This window comes from Odocoileus virginianus, chromosome 4 (assembly GCF_023699985.2).
Source record: "Odocoileus virginianus isolate 20LAN1187 ecotype Illinois chromosome 4, Ovbor_1.2, whole genome shotgun sequence".
In the NCBI taxonomy this organism is placed as follows: domain Eukaryota; kingdom Metazoa; phylum Chordata; class Mammalia; order Artiodactyla; family Cervidae; genus Odocoileus; species Odocoileus virginianus.
Window position 1 is genome coordinate 71,515,919 of NC_069677.1, and position 21,170 is coordinate 71,537,088.

Here is a 21,170-nt window from a genome sequence, read left to right on the forward strand (position 1 = left end):
TTGCTGACCACGAAAAGAAGCTGGGATTCTTGGCCTCTGGAGGAAAAGAATTCAATTTGGGGCCAGACACGAGGCTTGATTGCTTAGAGCTTTTGTGTAATAAAGTTGTATTAAAGTATAAAGGAGATAGAGAAAGCTTCTGACATAGGCATCAGAAGGGGGCAGAAAGAGTAGCCCCTTGTTAGTATTAGCAATGGAGTTATATACTCTCTAATTAGTTACTACAGTGAATCAAAAGAATGTCTGGAGGTTGTAAAGACCTTACTAGACCTACTCCCATAATTTCCATTTTAAGATAACAGGATTAGCCAGAAGGTTTTTTTCCAGAGACTGTCTTCAAGCAGGATACATTATTGTTATATAATCGTAAGGAATGTAGAGTGAAAAAAAGGTTGTCCTTTCTTCCTCCTTGAGAATTCCAGACCCCTCTCTCCTTGGGGACCCCTGGACTTCTTATCAATCTGCCTGGGAATTGACTCTCTCAAAAGCAGCCACTACCTTTGTGTGACTGTTGAGAATTTTAAATGTAGCTAGTGTGATTAAAGTAGTTAATTTTAAATTATTTTTCATTTTAATGAATTCAACTTTACATTACAGTTTTTTTTGTTGGAGTATAGTTAATGTACACTGTAGTATTAGTTTCTGCTGTGTGGCAAAGTGAATCAGTTAAACATATATCCTCTCTTTTTTAGATTCTTTTCCCATATAGGTCATCACAGAGTATTGAGAAGAGGTCTCAGTGAGAAGTAGGTCTTTGTTAATTATCTATTTTATATATAGCAGTGTGTATATGTCAATCCCCATCTCCCAATTTATCTGTCCCACCTTTTCTCCCAGTAAGGTGCGTTTGTTTTCTATATATATGTCTCTATTTCTGTTTCATAAGTTCATTTGTGCCATTTTTTTTAGATTCCACATATAAATAGTATCATGTAATTTAACACCATTTGCAGCAACATGGATGGAGCTAAAGGTTGCCATACTGAGTGAAGTAAGTCAACTTTACATTTGAATGGCCCCTTGGCTCAATGTGTGGACCATCTACTCTGACAAAAGCTCTTGTAAGAGGTAGTACTCCTGTGTTCCCACTGGCCTCATAGAACCAAACCTATCATCTCTTTCCATGGTAACCCCTTTGCCCATAGAGAAATCAAGGGTTCAGTTCAGTTCAGTTCAGTTCAGTCGTGTCCAACTCTTTGCGACCCCATGAACCGCAGAACACCAGGCCTCCCTGTCCATCACCAACTCGCGGAGTCCACCCAAACCCATGTCCGCTGAGTCGGTGATGCCATCCAACCATCTCATCCTCTGTCGTCCCCTTCTCCTCCTGCCCTCAATCTTTCCCAGCATCAGGGTCTTTTCCAATGAGTCAGCTCTTCACATCAGGTGACCAAAGTATTGGAGTTTCAGCTTCAACATCAGTCCTTCCAATGAACACCCAGGACTGATCTTTAGGATGGGCTGGTTGGATCTCCTTGCAGTCCAAGGGGCTCTCAAGAGTCTTCTCCATCACCACAGTTCAAAAGCATCAATTTTTCGGCACTCAGCTTTCTTTATAGTCCAACTCTCACATCTGTACATGATCACTGCAAAAACCATAGCCTTAACTAGACGGACCTTTGTTGGCAAAGTAATGTCTCTGCCTTTTAATATGCTATCATATGGATTAATATGCTGTCCCTGTGGATTTAGGGAAAAAAGGAAGACATGGGATAGAGGGGCAGTGCTCAATCAGAGGAGGTAGTTGTGAGCTAGACTGAAGTTGGGGTGAGTGGGACCCAGTCAGATGCCTCCCATCTGTTTGTCAGTCTTCCTGTAGAATTGGCCTCACTGTCCAGCAGGATTTAGAGGAGCCCTGTGACCCACAGGGTTCACACCCTCTCAAGTGAGTGAAGTCTCTCATGGTGCCCCTGAGTCATTGTGTCCGACCCTTTCAGGGATCCCTGGAGATGGTGCTGTAGCACGCCATTTGGCCTAGACCAAGCCTCTGCTTAACTCTTCCTTCCAAACTAGACTTTTCTGAGAGAATCCTCTTCCTGTCCCTCAGCTCTGGCTCCTGATTTCAGACTCTTCAGAGCTGCCCCAGCCTCCTCCCTGTCTGTCTTGAGTCTATTTGTTTATATTTCCCAATAGTTCATGAACTTTTAGAGATCACGGACCTCTTTGAGAAACCAACTAATGCTATGGACACACTTCTTAGGAAAATGCACATGGCCATATTCTTATGCAATTTTGTAAATTGTTTTGGGAAGGTCACAGATCTCTTGAAGCCCAGGCTCAAATCTGAGACCCTTGGCTAGGAACACGTTCTCTAATTCGACTTTAGCGGTTTCATATGCTATTCCTTCCTCTCTCAGCACCAGCTCAGCTCTAACTAATTCTGTACTCATTGGGCAATGTTTTGATGACTGGTTGAAGGCTCTAGTTACCTACATGACAGCAACAGTAACTCTAAATAGCTATGAGGAACATTTCAGTTGCTATAAATATCTATCCTTATTGGTAGGTTAATAGATTGGCATTATGGCTTCTAAATCCATTCCCCAGCTTGCAAAAGAGTTTTTAAGAGCCTGATATCTGGGTGAAATAATACGATTCATAAAATAGCAGTACTGAGCTATAGTCTTGGGCTGACAGTATGCTCCCCACCCCCACCCTCATGACCTCTAGTTAATTAGAGGTTTGCAGCCCTGAATCTGTCATGTGGTATCATTCATATCCTCAGCTGAACTTTGAATGTGCACTTCTCTAACTTGGTTGGGCTTTCTTCTGTTTTCACCTGAGCCTCTATTTCACAAACCACAAAAATTTATAGTTAGTGGACATGCTGAGATCATTTCTTGCAGAGCCCATGGAGGGAAGGGGCTGATCCAAGTTTCCACAGCTGGTTCCACAAGGCAGGGCTAGACCCGAACCGCCTTTTGTACCAGCTCAGTCTCTCAATTTCTCTATGCTTTATGAGCAATTTGTCCTGGAGCTTTGGCTAAAATGACTTAGGAAGTAGAGTTTGTACCATGTGTGTAGAGACACCTCATTGCCTGCCTTGGATAGATTCTTGCAAATTTGATAATAGAGTGAATTTCAGTAAGTTATATATCCTGTCATGTCTTTCAAAGACTACAGATGTATTCCTTCTGTGAAAGCTTTCAGCCTTGGGTATATACATGGATATAATTGAAATAACCACGTGCTTAGAGGGAAAATATTTTTCTGATGAAATATTCAACTAATGTTCAGAATAAACCAACAAATACTAAAGTGTGAGATAACAGTCTTTTTATCTAGAGGAAGATATAGCCAGTCTATTTCTTTAAACTTAATATGCATTTTTCTCTACCCACAGGTAAATATTCCTTTTGAAAAGCTTTCTTCTTTCTGAGGGGTTTATCTTGCATGATTACTTTTAATTGTTTATTTAACAGCCTGGATTAGCTTGCTGCAATGTTTGCTCAGCATCTTGTGTAAATTCTTTATCATTAAAAGTCAGTTTCCCTGATGGCATTATTGAAATTTATTATTTCTATAAGTATGCCTCTCTCTGTAGTGGAGATTCTGTAAGTGGAATAGACAAAGGAGGAAACAGTTGTTTTGGTTTTTACTAGCCATAGAATAGTCTATTTTACTTCTAATTAAAAAAACTGTGAAAGATTATATGAGATAACATTAAGTTTTAGATGCTTTAGAAAGAAAGTCTGATGTCAGTTTTCCCTCAGTTACTTGCCATGATTATCTTTACTGGGGCCAACATGATCAGAATAACTTTCTTTAGCCTGATCCTGTGACCAGTACATTTTGTACTATAGATGCTTTCAGGAGGAAGAACTTGAAAAAGCTGCAGTGACGATCCTCAAACCTTGTATTAATTAATCATTTCAGGCTGCTTCCCTGCTAAACTTTTAACTAGAGCACCTAATAGGAAGCAAATGGATGGGTTTGAATTTCATCTCCTTTTGTTTTCCCTGCTCACCCTCTGGAAAAGGGGCTAATGAACAGTGAATGAGTTTGAGCCGCAAAGGAGAGGACGCTCTGCCTGGGGAGGCTGGTGCTGTGTAATCGGCTCCTGAATTACCGCAAGATGCCCCGGGTTTTTATGAAGGTGTCCAAAATAGCCAGGATCCAGCACTGAGGGGAGTAAGGAGAAGAAAAGATGGGGTTCCAATGCCCATGATGTCTACTCTGTCCATTGGATTGAAGCTGTCCTCCCAAAGAAGACTCCTTAGAGAAAAATGTGAAAGGCAAATACTGGTGTGCAAAGTGTAACAAACTTGTTAGTGTTTACAGTACAGCTGCTGACACTGTTTAACCCAACAGCAAGCTGTTTTCTAAGCATCTTTCAGAGGGTAATTAAAAGGCTCCTACACACACTGAAACCAATTATAATAAATTTTTACTTGAAGGGAGTGCTCAAGACTTAAGGTAAAAAAAAAAAAATCAGGATTCATAACCCAACTGAAGATGTCTTCCTGCCACAGGCAACAGAGATGCTGCCGAGGAGAACCCAATTAAAGGCCAGAACTTGGTTACAAAGGCGGAGACCTCAAATCAGCTTTTCTCTGACCCAACCCAGTGCTACTTTAATGAGGGAAAAAAAAGTTCACTACTGCCACATTATTAAGTAAAAATTGGAAGAAAGAACGGGTTATTCCTTTGGAAAAAAAGACCAAGGGAATGATGTGAGCCTGCCTGAAGAAGTTGCAGTAGCAGCAGGGTTTGGAAAAAATCAATGTTGAGAGGGTTCTAAGAAGATGCTTTTTTTCTGGAGAAAAAAAGCATTCTTCGGGCATAATAAATGATTTATATTTATATTTGTTGGTCATTGCCAAACAAAGCAAAATGAAGCAGCACAATCCAGCAGGTTAATCTGCATGCTCCAGCTAAATTCCAGGAGAGAAGCATTAGGAAATTCATCTCCTCATTCTGAGACCATCACTAATCGGCTGGCTGTGTGACCTCAGAGAAGTCACTTTCCTGCTCTGAGCCTCAGGATCTTAGGATCTGTAAAGTGAAGGTAACACTTCCAGTTCTAAAAAGCCTCAATCTTGCTATAATAATATTCTGGATTCAGAAAATGTCTGCTCCTCTAACTCCTAAATAATTTGGAAAATGCTGTCAGCGCTTAACACCCCTCTGTAATTCACAGGTATTAGTTTCCTCTTATTGCAGTTGGAGTTATGGAGAGTCAGTGAAGTTAAGTAGCAGGCACAAGGTGACCTTGTCATTTTTCAGAGGAGGATAAAGAACTGTACTCCTGACTTCAGTCCAGAACTTAAGCCATTCAGGCCAGAATTATATGGAAAATGATAAAGATTCTGATGGAATTTGATGTATGGTGTTTTCTTTAATTAACCACATCAAATCAACTCAGTCATATGAGTCTTTCCAGTTTTTCATCAGGCCTCTGTCCTTTTTGTTTTTTGACCAGAGCTCATCAGCAGCAGCTATAGCTAAAGATACCAGGATGGCAGTGATGTTGTCTTTTTACATAGTCTTTTGCTATACCTGTGGGGTGAGGGATGTGATGTGAGTACCTGCATGTGTAGGGACAGCTAATATATCACCAACTTCCTTCCAGGATGTTCTGACATTCATTCTCCACTCTCACAGCCAGGGCTGTCTTCTGTGTCTACTGGAAGAGATGTACTGGGATGAAAATTTGGGGTCCTTTGCAAGGATGTGTCTTTGGCTGGCAGCTCTCACCCATGTTTCTTGGCCCCAACAGTCAGCATGCTCCAGCTCCCTGCCACAGCCCCTGCTCCTGTCTCTGGGAGCTCCTCGGGGGATCTCAGCTATGACTGGCACATGGGCATATACTTTCACCCTCTCTCCAGTGAGAGAGACTTATAGGATGCTGACCATTGTCACTGCTGCTCGAGGGCCCGGTGTAAGTCCCTGGGCCTAGAACTGAGGCTGTCTGAGTGTGTCATCTCTGGCTGTGGCCTGTTATGCTTGAACCAACTTTTGTACTTCCTTGTTCTCTTTTCTCAAGATAGGACTTACTTTATCTTTGTCTTCCTTAATTATAGTTTACATTAATGTTTATATTGATTGTTTTTATCTTGTTTTTATTGGAGTATAGTTGATTTATAATATTGTGTTTTAGTTTCAGTTGTGCAACAAAAAGTGTATCAGTTATATATATACAGTGTATATATATCCACTCTCTTTTAGAGTCTTTTCCCATATAGGCCATTACAGAGTATTGAGTCCAGAGTTCCCTGTGTTATATATTAGGTCCTTATTTTATATATATATAATAGTGTGCCTATCTATGTCAATCCCAAGCTCCCAATTTATTCCCACCCCCTTGACGTGACGTGAAGTCGCTCAGTTGTGTCTGACTCTTTGCGACCCCGTGGACTGTAGCCTACCAGGCTCCTCCGTCCATGGGATTTTCCAGGCAAGAATACTGGAGTGGGTAGCCATTTCCTTCTCCAGGGGATCTTCCCAACCCAGGGATCGAACCCAGGTCTCTTGCATTGTAGATAGATGCTTTACCGTCTGAGCCACCAGGAAAGTCCCTCTGGTAACCGTAAATTTGTTTTCTTCTACAACTGTGACTATACTTCTGTTTTGTAAAGCAATTCATTTGTACTTAAAAAAAAATCATTTATTTATTTACTTTTGGCTGTGCTAGGTCTTCATAGCTGCGTTGGCTTTTCTCTAGCTACAGAGAGTGCGGGCTGCTGTTTCATTGTGGTGGCTTCTCTTGTTGTGGAGCATGGGCTCTAGGGCATTTGGGCTTCAGCAGTAGGCCCAGTAGTTACAGCTCCTGGACTCTAGAGCACAGGCTTGATAGTTGTGGTGCACGGGCTCAGCCTGCTTCTTGGCATGTGGGGTCCTTCCAGATCAAGGATTGAACCAGTGTCCCCTGTAGTGGCAGGCGAACTCTCCACTACTGAGCCACCAGGGAAGCCCTGTATCCTTTTCTTTTTGATTCCGCACTTAAGTGCTATCATATGGTACTTGTCTATCTGACTTATTAACTCAGTGTGACAATCTTTAGAACAAGACTCACTTTGGAGGGCCCTTAGTTTCTTCACATGAAGACTCATCATGTTTGATTCTTCAGGCTCAAGCTGAAGTGCTCACCTCCTTGGATTCTAAAGGTAGAGTCAAAGCTGCCCTTGGGCCCTTGATATCTTGGTCCATGATGTTACAAGACAGAAGCAAGAGCCCTCAGTTAGCTTGCTTCTTCCTCTGGTGGGAGGTCTCACACTAGGGCATAGGAGGAGAGAATAGTATCTGGTGCCCCCAGTTCAGTATCCTTGAAGCCCTCTCAGCATGCATCCCAGGCTCCCTTTGACCAAAGTGAAAAGCAGAGACCTTGCTTCTGTAATGACCATCTCTTCTTTCTCTGCTTCTTCAATTCTTCAATGCCTGTTACTGGAAGTGCGATGTGTCCTTAAGGTCCACCTGCCTGCTAGGAATCTCCATGGGGCTGTCTGTCTTGGCCTGACCGCCATAGATGGGGCCTTGCGCTGTGAACCCCTCCTCTTTCTTTCTTCCCCATCTATCCAGGGTGCCACTCCACCTAGAACTGATCTTTTTAAAAAATGATAAGCTGAGATGTTGCATAAGGATCACGACTTTGCCTTGCCTCTTCAGCTGGCTATTCCTGATGGAATGTGATTAGATCCGAGAGCTGATACCCACCAGGGTATCAAAAGCCTTGCCATGAACATGATGAGAGTTCACCTGGGAGTGGATGGGGACACTGCCTGTGAGACCATCCACATGTGTGGCCCTTCACCAACCTCTTTACCATCCTTCAAGATTGTTATAAGTAAAACTTATGGCTGTCTAGACCCAGAGCATGCTATCTCTCTGAAAGGTTCTTGTACCTGTTACTGTTTAAGATAATGCGTGTTGCCTGTCTGTTAGAGTAAGGAAGGCTGACAGAAGACAGCAAGTCTGGGGCTTCATTCAGTTGGCACAGAGGAGTTGGAGGTGGATATAAGAGAATTAAAATGGTGACCAGTGGAAGCCATGGAGGAAGGTAAGCGGGTGAGGATACAGAGAGAAGAGGGCATTGGAAATATTTGATCCCTGTTATTTCAGGGAGATCTGGGTTGTTAACACAGAGGTTAAAGGAGGAATAGGGTAAGTAGGTATAGGGAAATGTACGGAGTAGGATGGAATGAACATTCTCCTTGGAGGAGTCAAGGTGAAGGTCACTGTTAGATTTAAGGACAAGGGAAACAGGACTGCACTGGATGTTCTGGAATACACATACTCCCAGCAGTCCACGTTGAGCAGATGGGAGGAAGGATGACTGAAAGAATGAATGAACACTGCCAGTATACTCCCTGAGCCTACGAAGACTTGTTGGGTGAGTCAGAGTTATTAATATAAATAGTTATGGTGGCAACAATATGTCCTAGTGACAGTCTTATTTTAAAAATTAACTTTAAAAGCTATTTTAAAATATTGTTCTAAATCCTACGTGCATTCTCTTTTGCATTCTTTTGAGGACTCGAGTCTGTTATTTACAGTGTTTATTACTTTTAAGCATATGGGTGTGCATATGAAGTCTGTCCACTTTTTTCCAGAACTAGTAAACAGACTGAGAACAGGACCAATATAATCATATTCATTCTGCCATTGACCTTGTGCAGGCTCTCCAAGGTCAGTAATGGTGGTTGGATTTTTGTCAGAATTGACTTGTTTTCAGCAGGAGCTGGGTCTCCCGCCTACTAACATTTGTAATCTTTCCTCACTATCTAGCCTGCTGTAAAATTACTAGTACAGTTTCCCCAGGCAATGACTTTGTGATTTTCTACTCTTTTATTGATCAATAAACAGTTTTAAACCAAAAACCCCACAGTGAGAATAGAAACTTATTTGGTACTTGTAACTACCTGCCTTGGAGAAGAAAGAAGGATTGGAAAGATAAGAGCCTTAGGCTCCTGCGGCCTTCTTGATGCCAACACCAATAGATAAAACTAGAAAGATGGAGCCATGGGTTAACAAAACAACAATTGACTACACTATGCTAAATAACCCATTGTTTTGCATGGAATTAACCCATTGTTTCCTTGTCCCATGGTTATATGTATCACTTTCTGTAAACTTCAAGGAGGCAGGCTTTGGCTTTTTTTACTTGTTCCAAAAACAGTGTCTAACTCAGAGTTCGCATTAAGGAAAAAGTAATGGAGCTATTGGAATTGAGAATAAGAGGGTGAATTTATGTCTCTGTTATACTGAGACTGGTTTCCAGTAAATTCCTTGCATAAATTTGACCTCTCCAGCTAGATTTAAGGAGAGACCCCAGGCCCTGTTTGTTTCTTGTCTCCTATGGCAGCAAATTTAGTATGACCATAGAAATACCTCTAGGTAGTAATGACTGTGTTTCCAGTGGTTATGGCTTCTCGTCAATCTATTTGTTTTCTTTTGGCTTTGTTTTTGGGTAAATAGAATTTTGAAAATAAGTATAGTAAATAAGGTATCATTTTTTTTTTAAAGTAAAACCAAATCAATAACCAGCTAAGGATAACAGAAAATTTGTGATTTGAATTCAAAACTGTTCACGTGGGTGCATTTTGAAGGATGACAGAGCTTTCTTCCCACATTTGTTGATGTCGTTTGTTTTATCCAAGGAGAATTTGAAGGTAGGATGAAGTGAGAATGTGTTGTTTTCTGGAGCAATGTTGAGTTCTTTGCTTTTCTGATAAGAAATGTTGAGAGACCGTTGACTTTTGGTTTTCTTGTTTTCCATAGGGACATCACTGACAAATACCTGTTGTCTGTGTAATGCTTAGAATTCAGAAATGGCAAATTCAGTGATGACACAGCAGGGTATCAAGAAACAGGGAAGGATAAAAGAGCTTTTTTAAAGTTCATCAAAGGGTAGGAATACTCTTTCCACAAATATTCCTTGAATAAAACACGTGTTTTAATTCTCCCAACATGGAATCCAGATACTGGACCTGGAAGGGCCTTGTGTGTGTCAGTTGCTTGGTTGTGTCTGACGGTTTGCAACCCCATGGACTATAGCCTGCAGGCTCCTCTGTCCGTGAAATTCTCCAGGCAAGAATACTGAAGTGAGTTGCCATTTCCTTCTCCAGTGGATCTTCCTGACCCAGGGATCAAACCTGGGTCTCCTGCATTGAAGGCAGACGCTTTACTGTCTGAGCTATTAGGGAAGCTACCAGGGAAGGGCCTTGGGAGCCTCTATTTCAGTCTGCTCATTTACAGGAAAGGGAGTGGATTCAGAGCAGCTCAGGGCTGTTTGAAGTCACATAGTGAGTCAGTGGCAGAGCCTCCCACTCTGGGGCTTCCCTGGTGGGTCAGTCGGTAAAGAAGCTGCCTGCAATGCAGGAGACCCGGGTTCCATCCCTGGGTAGCGAAGATTCCCTGGGGAAGAGGATGGCTACCCACTCCAGTGTTCTTGCCTGGAAAATTCCATGGACAGAGTAGCCTGGCAGGTTACAGTCCATAGGGTTGCAAAAGAGTCAAACATGACTTGAGAGACTAACACTTTTACTCTCACTTTATTCCCACTCTGGCCCCCAGTCATGGGTTCTGAGGAGTGACTGCCACCCTTGATTGCCACCTACTGTGACACCCACAGAAGCAAATCTGCTCCGGTTACAGATGGGGGCTCAAGTGGCCTTTGCCTGTCTGTTTTCTCCAAGTGGCCTCCTCAGGTTGCTGGGTACCTTGGGGACCAAGGGTCCCTTCCCAGGGCACTGACAGGAATCCTGGGGATGGAACAAGGAGTGAGGTTCATTGTCTTGAGATCATCCTCAACCCACTTCTCCACACCCAGAAGCTGTCTCGTGCCCACGGGCTGTGTGTGTCGTGGCTGCAGCCCAGCAGACCTAGTAGCCTTGAGGCAGAAGGCCTTTCACTCAGCCAACTGATGCAAACTCTGTCCTTTTCAAAATGTCCCAGAAAGCCAAAATAACTCATATTTCCCACGCAATGTTAGAGCAGATTTATGCCCCTTTAAGAACACATGTGGTGTAAAAAGATGAAGGGAGAGAGGGCCTAAAGTTTTACATATGGCACCAAGGTAATCCTAGCCGAGTTGGCTCCTCTCCGGAGCCCGCCTGCAGGGTATAATTAGAATGGAGATAGCCATCCCAACAGATCTATACTTGAGCAAGTCGTGGCTGTGACAAAATTGGAACCAAGGCTAAATTTATCAATAACAGGGTTTAAAAAAAGGAAAAGAAGACAAATGAATTTGAAATTTCTCCTTGTTTATTTTAATGTGCAGAACATTTTCTAGCTGATTTATGCCACAGCTTCAGTGTATTTTTCATTTTTTATTTATTTTGCAGTTAATTGGATTTCCAGGCTTTGCAGCCAGTCACTGCAATTGATCCCTGAAAAGATGGATTTATTGCTTAGACAGGCAGAATTCTGACAATCTTCAGAGGCTGGAAAATGAAAGAAAACAGCCCATACATAGAATATGGTGGGTCACCATTGGGTCAGATCAGGGACATATGTTACACCTGGCAGGTTTATGCCAGAACTTCAATACAAGTAATCTTCTTGAATGGGCATCTCCAGAATCCAGTGGAATATTTTGTAGGATACTGTCAGTGATCCATGCTTAGGAGGAAATGTAGCTTCAGATGGAGACACTAAAGTAGATGTCAGATCCTGGATAGGTTGGATCTATGGTTGCAGAATTTCTAATAATTAAACTGGACACAGCTCACACCTTTGATGGCTCCATGAGGAAGAGGACCTTGTTTTTCCTGTTGGATGACTTTGTTGAAATAACATAATGGCTCAAGAGACAGAACCAATATGGAACTTATGCTTTTAGCTACTTTTTGTAGAAGTTTCTGGAAATTTGTCAGCTGATAAGCAGCAGAATATTGCCCTTGGTTCTGCAAAACTCTGACATCCATTTAACCATTCTTCTAGCCATGCATCCATTCATCCATATAATAATGTTTTTTATTGAGCTCCTACCATATACTAAACCCTTTGCATGATGCTAAGCAAAGAAAATGAATATTTAAAAAAATATAGTCCCTACCCTCGCAGAGATTGTAATCTACTGGGCAAGCACTAATTACAAATTTGCTGAGAATTAGGAAAGAGAAATTCAGGAAGCTGCATGTACATATTACAACTGGACCTACCCTGATCTGGGGGTTGGGGAAGACTTTCAGGAGGAAATGCTGTGAGCTGAGACCTGAGGGGCTGAATAGACAATGGTCAGATCATATGTAAAATAGAACTCTCACCCATAATCTGCAGCAATCGGCCCCCTAAACCAAATTATTATCTATAGTAACCAGCCTGGGCTATCGGCCTGTTGTCTATATAAGTCAGATGTGTAGGAAGTCAAAACAGTCTCTGTAGCACCCAGCCCAGGAAGCCAAACAATAACTCCTGTAACAATTGGTTCTAAACAGCCAGGACTTGATTAATAACTGACAGCTACCCTAATTTTTGTTCTTACTTCCAACTTGGTTCACCAGAGAAAGCCAGATCTGTAGCCCTAACCAATCACATAGAATGCCCAGCTTCTAGTTCTCCTACCTACAGCTTTCCTCTGCCTACAACCCCCAATGGGGGCACACATGAAACCTTCCCTTTCTCTGTTATAAAGCTTTCTTCCTCTGCCTGCCTGTGAGGTTCTGTCCAAACTCAAGCAGAAGGGGCTGACTCTCTTGCTGTACCAAGTTCTGGATACATAGCTTTTGCTTGTTCTTACTTGGCTGGGTTTTGTTTTTTCCTTTTTTTCCCCACAGTCCTGAAGAATGAGCATATGTGGGCAAGAAAGTGGTGGGAAAAGAGTGCTTCAGAAGATGGAACAGCACATGCAAAGACTTTAAGAAGGTAGGAAAGACTAAGGCACACCCTTCAAACTGTAGTTGAACATGACTGAAACATGGAGGGTGAGGGAAAGACAGGCATGAGATATGCAGGACATAGGGTTTTGGGGAGAAGGGTTGGGGTCCTGCAGGGCTTTTTGAGCTGTGTTGACAATCTTGGCCTCTATCCTAACTAGAGCTTCACTTACGGCCGATGGCTTGGGAGTTTTCTCCTTAACTAGGGTTTCCGCTCTGACTCCAGCTGCTGCCTGCTGCTATTCATGTGAGCCACTTACATCCTGTCAGAGGGCCTCCCGTTGTTTTAGTGAGGCAGATGCACAGGCAAAGGTGGCTTGCTGTGTGAGTCCTGCTGTATGCCAGGACCAGCTTCCTTGTCCTTCTGGGCAATGATGAAGTGCGCCCTGGCTTACCCGAGCTCCTCTCTGGGCCTGAGCCCAGCCGAGCCTAGGGGAAAAGGTCAGTGTAGCAGAAATTGGGACTTATTCCCATATCTGTTCTCACCTTCTACAGTGATAGAACACGCTGTCAGCTAGATGAGAGAGATTTCCCAGTCTCCTTTGCAGTTCAGTAATAGGCTTTTGTCCAAGATCTGGCCAATGGGATTTGAGGGGAAGTGATACACACAACGCCCTCCCCTTCATGCTGTCTGGAGTGTAGAGGTTGGTACTAAGAATGGCAGAATAGCCATAAGGAGCGTCATGACTGAGGAGGACTGCTTACATCCATAAAGTTAAGCGAGAGAGAAACATATTTTTATCTTATTCAAGTCACTGTTATTTTAGTCTCTGCAACAACAGATGACCTATACTGTATCTTAATTCAGCAGTTTTTAAAGTGTGGTCCCTTAACCCCTGGAGTGGGAGACTGTGTCTCTGAGACTCTTTCGTGAGGCTCACCTCAGTACTGACACTTGATTCGCCTTTTTTATTCTCATTTCCCCATGATTATATAGCTGAATTTTCCAGAGGCTACATGATGAGTGACATCACAACAGATTGAATGCAGAAGCTGATACATGAATACAACTGTCTTCTATTAAGCCAGATATTAAAGAGCTTTGCAGAAGTGAAAAACAATGTCACTCTTCTCAGTAAAATTTTTCAGAAAATATGAAAATATTTGTTTGCATCTTTATTTTTGCTATTTTAAAACAAATGTACAAAGAAACATTAAATTTTCTTCCATTTTAATTTCTAGTGGTAAATATGGACAGATGTAACTCTGTCCATATTTTATGGAATATACATAAAAGCACTTTGGAATAGTTGATAACAAAATCCAAATGTTTGAGAGCCACTGTCTTAACTAATCCAGGCAGCTAGACCTTGCCTGTTGATAAGCAGTTACCAGCTCTAGGTCCCACTGTTTCGGGGATCAGCTGGGGCAGCTGCCACTCCTTTCTGCACCCTGTTTCTGATTTCTTCTCTCTTGGTGTCCTTTGATTCTCTAGGAATTGACTTCAGTTGGCAGAATCCACTGAATATTTCTCCCTCCTCCATCCTTCATTAGTTCATCCATTCACTCAATAATGAAGCCTCCTAATATGGGCTGGGACTGTGCTTGGTGAGGGTTGAAGATGACCAAAACGTGGTGGCTACTTTGGTTTGGCTCGCAGTCGAGCTGTGGACAGAGGCTGTGAATGAACAGTGGAAGCTCAGGCACTCAGCACGTTAGTGACTGTGGAGAGTGTGGAGGTGATGCAGAGAAGGGATCATCAGCTCTGCACTGGGGGAAGCGGGAGCAGTGGGTCAGGAAGGCTTTAAGGTAGAGGTGGCTTTGAGGGAAACTGAAAAATAAATATAAATTAAGGAACTTCTGTGCAAGGAGTGCTAGGAAGGGGAAGGGCACCCAGGCAAAGGACAATGCAGGGGGAAGGGCAGAGTGACTTCACAGCGCACGGTGTTTTTGGAAAAGTCTAAGTGGTTCATCATGGGCTGAGAAGCTGGAAAGGAGCCAGGACCCACGATAAACAATTTGACTTTTATTCTTAGGGTGTGTGTTAGTCACTCAGTTGTGTCTGACTCTTTGTGACCCCATGTATTGTGGCCTTCCAGGCTCCTCTGTCCATAGAATTCTCCAGGCAAGAATACTGGAGTGGGCTGATGTTCCCTTCTCCAGGAGATTTTCCCTGCCCAGGGATGGAACCCAGGGCATTGCAGGCAGATTCGTTACTGTCTGAGTTACTAGGAAAGGCAGTTAAAAATCACAGAATAATTTTAAGCAGAGAGTGATGTGATCATATTTGATTCTAGAACTGAATCGGAGGTTTTCTTCACTCTGTTTAGGGACTGTGTTCTCTGACTTCCAAAAGATGCTGATATATTTCCACATGACTGGTGGGTGGGGCCTCTCTGGAGAGAAACTGTCATTCAACTCATAGCTGCTGATTACCGGCCCCTCCATTTTTGAGGGGAGGAGAAAGACAAATGATTATGAGTAAGGCTGGGAAAGTCTGTGTCCTTTTGATTCATCTGCCTGCAGAGACTCCTAGGCATTGGCGTCTAGATTCTAGGGAGGGAGGGGCTATATAGTAATTAGAAAGAACTATTTTGGTCTGTAATTAGGACTACTTAACAGTTATAACTAATTATGCCTTTATAAGTTTGTGACTAATTACAAACACTTTTGAGCACTTCAACGTGTACTGGGCACCTTTTATGCTACATGTATTAGTGCATAGAATCCTCATAACAACCCTTTCAAGTAGGTCCTATATTATCTCCCTTTTTATGAATAGGGAACTGAAACATGGACAATTTATTGAATTAAACAAACACTGCAGCCTGAGGCTGCACTCTTTTTTATACATTTTAATTAAATTAATTCAGTAATTAGGGTGCACTGGGTCTTTGTTGCCCTGTGCGACTTTCTCTAGTTGCCACTAGTGGGGGCTACTCTCTAGTTGTGGTGTGCGGGCTTCTCATTGTGGTGGCTTCTTTTGTGGAGCCTGGGCTTCAGTAGTTGCAGCATGTGGGCCGGGTAGCTGGGGGTCTCGGACTCTAGAGTGTGGGCTCAGTTGTTTGGCACACAGGTTTAGATGCCCCACAACACGTGGAATCTTCCTGTACCAGGGACTGCACCTGTGCTCCCTGCACTGGCAGGTGGATTTTTTAACCACTGGGCCAGGGAAGTCCTAAGACTTCCTTGACTGTACTCTTGACTGCCACCCTGCACTGCCTTCCAGAGCAGAGCAGGGGACTCCACACAGCGGGCTGGGCAATCTGCAGAGGATGCAGGTCCTGAGGGTAAGTTCATTACCATCATAATTTTTCCTTTTTCATCAAGATCAAAGTGACTGGAGAACACATGGATAGAAGTCCAGTGAGCAGCTTCAGCATCACCTGGGAATTTGTTTGGAAGGCAAATTCTGGGGCCCTGCCTCAGACCTGCTGAATCAGACACTCCCAAGTTGTGGCCCAGGAAACTGTTTTTCATAATTCTGCCTGGGTGATTCTGATGCATAATAAATAGTAAAGTTTTAGAATTACTGAATTAGAGATGAATCCTGGTGTGCATGTGTGTGTACTGTGTGTGTGTGTGTGTGTGTGTGTGTGTGTAGGGGTGGAGAGCAGATTGGAGGGAAAGACTGGAAGCCAACAGCCCACTTCTGAGGTTGTTTCCATTGTCAGAATGAGAACTCAGAGACTGAAATCAGATTCTCCAACCTGGGCTGCTCTTTAGAATCATCTAGACAGCGTTTGAAATATACCACTGTGTTGGCTTCAGCCCAGATCTATTAGATCCGAATGTCTGGAGGATAGAACCCTGGCATCAGGTTTATAAGAAAAATTCCCCTCAGTGATCCTAATATGCCTATAGGGTTAAAAATTAGTGGTTTTCAAACTTGAAGATGCATCGAAATCTCCTAGGGGGTTTGTTAAACAGAGGTCTGGGCTGGAGCCTGAAAATCTGTATCTCTGCTTTCCCAGATGATGCTGGTTCAGGGACCACACTTAGGGAATCACTGCCTTGCATGTTCACCCCATTAGCTCTGGCAGGTTAAGCAGAGTGGAGGCTGTAGAACCAAACCTGGAGAGCCCCTCCCTCTGCAGTTAACTGGGTTGAGCTGATATATTAATGTGCTTATGACATGATTTATCTTGTTGAAGATGTGAAAAATTCTAGTTAGCTACCTAGATATTTTTACCTTCCAGATATGTTTATTAGTTAAATTTTTAGACCTAAAGTTTGCCTTTCCTCAGGACAGTGGCTGTTTGAGATTTGATAAAGAAAGTCTAATTTTCAGTTATTTCTCAGTTTTCCCCCTAGAGGATTTCTCCTACCTATGAACTTGTAGAATGCAAGTACTCTGAGGGAAATGCTAAGATTTGAATTATCATTTTAGATCTGTTGTCAGAAATCAGGGTTTTAAAACAATCACAGTTATGGGGCATTCAATATAATACTCATTGCTCAAACAACTCCTGAAAATAGTCCAAGGCAATTTAACTTTTATTTCCTCTATAGAGCTTGTCACCATTTATTAATCTTAATTTCCCTCAACATCACATATCAGATAAGAGACCAATTTTTCTCCTCTGTTTCCATAACATTAATATTTAAATGGCAAAGTATGACACTCATAAACAGTTCAGGAGGAGAGGAATATTTCTAGGAAGAAAAACCTGGATCAAATGCCACCTCAAAGCGATTTCCTCAAAAACTGCCCCTAATGAAGCCAGGTAAACATGCCCAGTATACCTTGCAGTACAGAATAGAAGGATGAAGAGGCATTGCCTGTGAAAAGAACAACATTAAGTAAAATGAATAACATTGTTTCAGAGACTTCCCTTGTAAGACTGAAGAAACATTTGGGGAGGTGGAGGCGGAAGGCGGTGCAGGTGGAGATGCTGGCAGAAGTCCTTCTACTCTGAATGCTAACACAGCTCACTGAAGAATCCAAAGCACATTTGCTGGTTGCTTTGTGGATCCAGGAGGGAATTCAGTTTTATTACTTTAGATATCTATTTGGCATCACTCATGTGTCAGGCTCTGGATTACAGGTGGCGTGGATACCAAGACAGTTGAGGCACAGCTGCTGCTGCTGCTAAGTCGCTTCAGTCGTTTCTGACTCCGCGTGACCCCGTAGACGGCAGCCCACCAGGCTCCCCCGTCCCTGGGATTCTCCAGGCAAGAACACTGGAGTGGGTTGCCATTTCCATCTCCTATGCATGAAAGTGAACAGTGAAAGTGAAGTCGCTCAGTCGTGTCCGACTCTTCGTGACCCCGTGGACTGCAGCCCACCAGGCTCCTCTGTCCATGGGATTTTCCAGGCAAGACTAAGGAGTGGGGTGCCATTGCCTTCTCCGAGAGGCACAGCAGCAGTCTTCAAATAGCTGATTGAGAGGATCAGACAAAAGCCCAAGTTGGGCGGGACATGCACCAGGGAGAGATGTAAATATAATGGTGGGTGTGGAGGAAAGGGAACCCTCCCATATTCTTGCCATGCCAGGCCATGCTCACTTGTGTCTGACTCCTTGGGACCACACGGACTGGACTGTAGCCCACCAGGCTCCTCTGTCCATGGGATTTTCCAGGTGAGAATACTGGAGAGGGTTGCCATTTCCTCCTCCAGAGGCTCTTCCTGACCCAGGGATTGAACCTGCAACTCCTGTGTCTCCTGCATTGCAGGCAAATTCGTTACTGCTGAATCACTGGGGAAGCCCTTAGAGTCTTAGTGGGAATGTAAATTGGTACCGCCACTATGGAGAACTCTATGAAAGTTCCTTAAAAAACTAAAAATAGAACTACCATATGATCCAGCAATCCCATTCCTGGGCATATATCTGGAGAAAACCATAATTCGAAAAAATACTTGTACCCTAATGTTCATAGCAGCACTACTCACAAGAGCCAGCATATGGAAGCAACCTAAATGTCTATCAACAGAAAATGGATAAAGGAGATGTGGTATAAATATGCAATAGAATTACTCAGACATAAAAAAAAATGAAATAATGCTATTTTCAGCAACAGCAATGGATCTAGAGACTGTCATACTGAGTGAAGTAAGTCAGAAAGAGAAAGACAAATATCATGTGCTATTGCTTATATGTGGAATCTAGAAAAAGGGTACAAATGAACTTATCTACAAAATACAAATAGAGTTGCAGATGTAGAGAACATCCGTAACTCTTTACCCCAGGGGTTAAAGGAGGAGAGGGATAAATTTGGAGATGGAAATTGATATATGCACACTACTATACATAAAATAAATAACTTATAAGAACCTACTGTGTAGCAAGTGAACTCTACTTAATATGCTGTAATTAAGGATACTGAAAAATAATCTAAAAAAGAGTGGATATATGTATAACTGATTCACTTTGCTGTATACTTGAAATTAATACAACATTGTAAATCAACTATACTCCAACAAAAATTAAAAAAACTAAGGATATCATATCTTCTCAATATTTTGAGTACATTTAATAAAGTTTTTAAAGTTCTCTGTTAAAAATGAAGCCAAAACAATGACAAAGTGGTGGGCATATCATGGGGATGGTGGGTGAGTGGGGGGAGATTGGGAAGGCATTGAAAAGAGTTTTGGAAGATAGGATTCTTGCAAATAAGAGATTAGAAATTTGGGTAAAGGGAGCAGAACCGATTCACTATATGTTTCCAAAGCATTCATTGGGCCCTTACCTTATGTAAGGCACTACATTGGATTCTGGTGATGTGAACGTAAGTAAGACTCTTTCCTGCTCTCAAGGAGTGGGAAAACAGGCAGGGCCAATTACAGTGTAGCAAAGGCTTTTCGGAAGAAGTCTTAAGTTGATTCCTAAAAGTGAATGAGACTTATTCAGAAGAAGATGGAAAGAAGTGAGGAAAGGAAAGCATACTACTGAGAGAGGAGATGGCAGGTACAAAAACCTTGAAGAGAGAGATAGAGAATCAGGTGATTGTGGAACTGCAAGGGCCCATGATGGCTGGAGGATGGAGTGTTAGGACAGGAAGGACAGGAGGTGATGATGAGGTGTCACGGTGGCAAGGTCAAAAAGGGCTTATCTTTTAGACATCTGTCCATGAAGAGGGTTTAGACTTTTTCTACAAATTCTGGGGAACCACTAAGGGATTTTAACATGGGTACTCTGTGAAAATATTTAAAGTTTAGACAGACTCTTCTGGTTACTGCCTGGAAGAGGGTTTGGTAGAAGGCAAGGTAGAATCAGATGGTGGTTTAAGAACCTATGACAGTCAGAGAGGAGATACAAGATGGGAGTTAGTAAAGTGGATGGAAAGAAGGGTAGGATTAAAGTTATATCAATGAACTAGAATCAATAGGATTGATTGGCTGAGAGGATGTGTGGTAGGAGAGGAGGAGTTAAAAATGACTCCACAGTTTCTGGGTTGGGCCACATTGATGGTGGTATCATTTATAAAGTCAGAAAATAAAGTAGGAATGGGTGTAGGTTGAGGGAGGAGACTAGATGGTGTTGAGTTTTTGGAACATTCAGATCGAGAGATTCAATAACCACAGTTGGACACATGAATTAGGATAGAGATCTAGACGGTGACGGAAGCCTTGCAGCCAGAGGAAATCACCCAGGATGAGTGTAGGATGAGAAGAAATAAGAAGAGCATGCTTTCTATTACCACTTCTCTGTAACACTGTACAGAAAGATGGTTCTAGGCGGTTCAATAAAATAAGAAAAGGGTATTAGAAACATAGGGATTGGAAAAGAGGAAATAAAACAGTCTTTATTTTCAGGTTATATAATAATTTACATAGAAAACCCCAATTACTCTAAAGAAAAATTTTTAGAAATAATAGGAGAGTTTAGTAAGGTATAAGATTAATACAAAAATCAGTTGCATTTCTTTATACCAGTGAAACCTATAAGACATAATTAAAGATAAAATAACATCTACAAAATTATCATAGAATATGGAGAATGTAGGAATAATCTAACATAATGATGTAAAAGACTTCTACTGGGAAAATTATTATATAAAACTTTCTTTAGCACTGTTAAAGAAGGCATAAAATAGAGGAAGATATTGTATGGTGGCTAAGACAATGTCATAAAGATTTCAATTATTTTCTATAGAGTCAGTGTATTTTTGATCAAAATCTCAGGCTTTTTTTCATGGTATTCGATAAAATTATTTCAAAACTCATAGGAAGGGGTAGAGGGCCAAGAGTAGTTAGGATATTTCTGAAAAGAAAGAGCAGAGAGAAAGGACTGTGAACTGATGCAGGAATAGACAATAGATCAGAGGATTAGAGTAGAGAACCACAGATGAAACTATGGTTTCACGTGACAGAGGTGACATATCAGATTAGTAAGAAAGAAAGAGTGATCAATAAATGGAGCTGGGAAACATTAGTTATCCATTATCGATATGGAAAACATAAAACTGAAT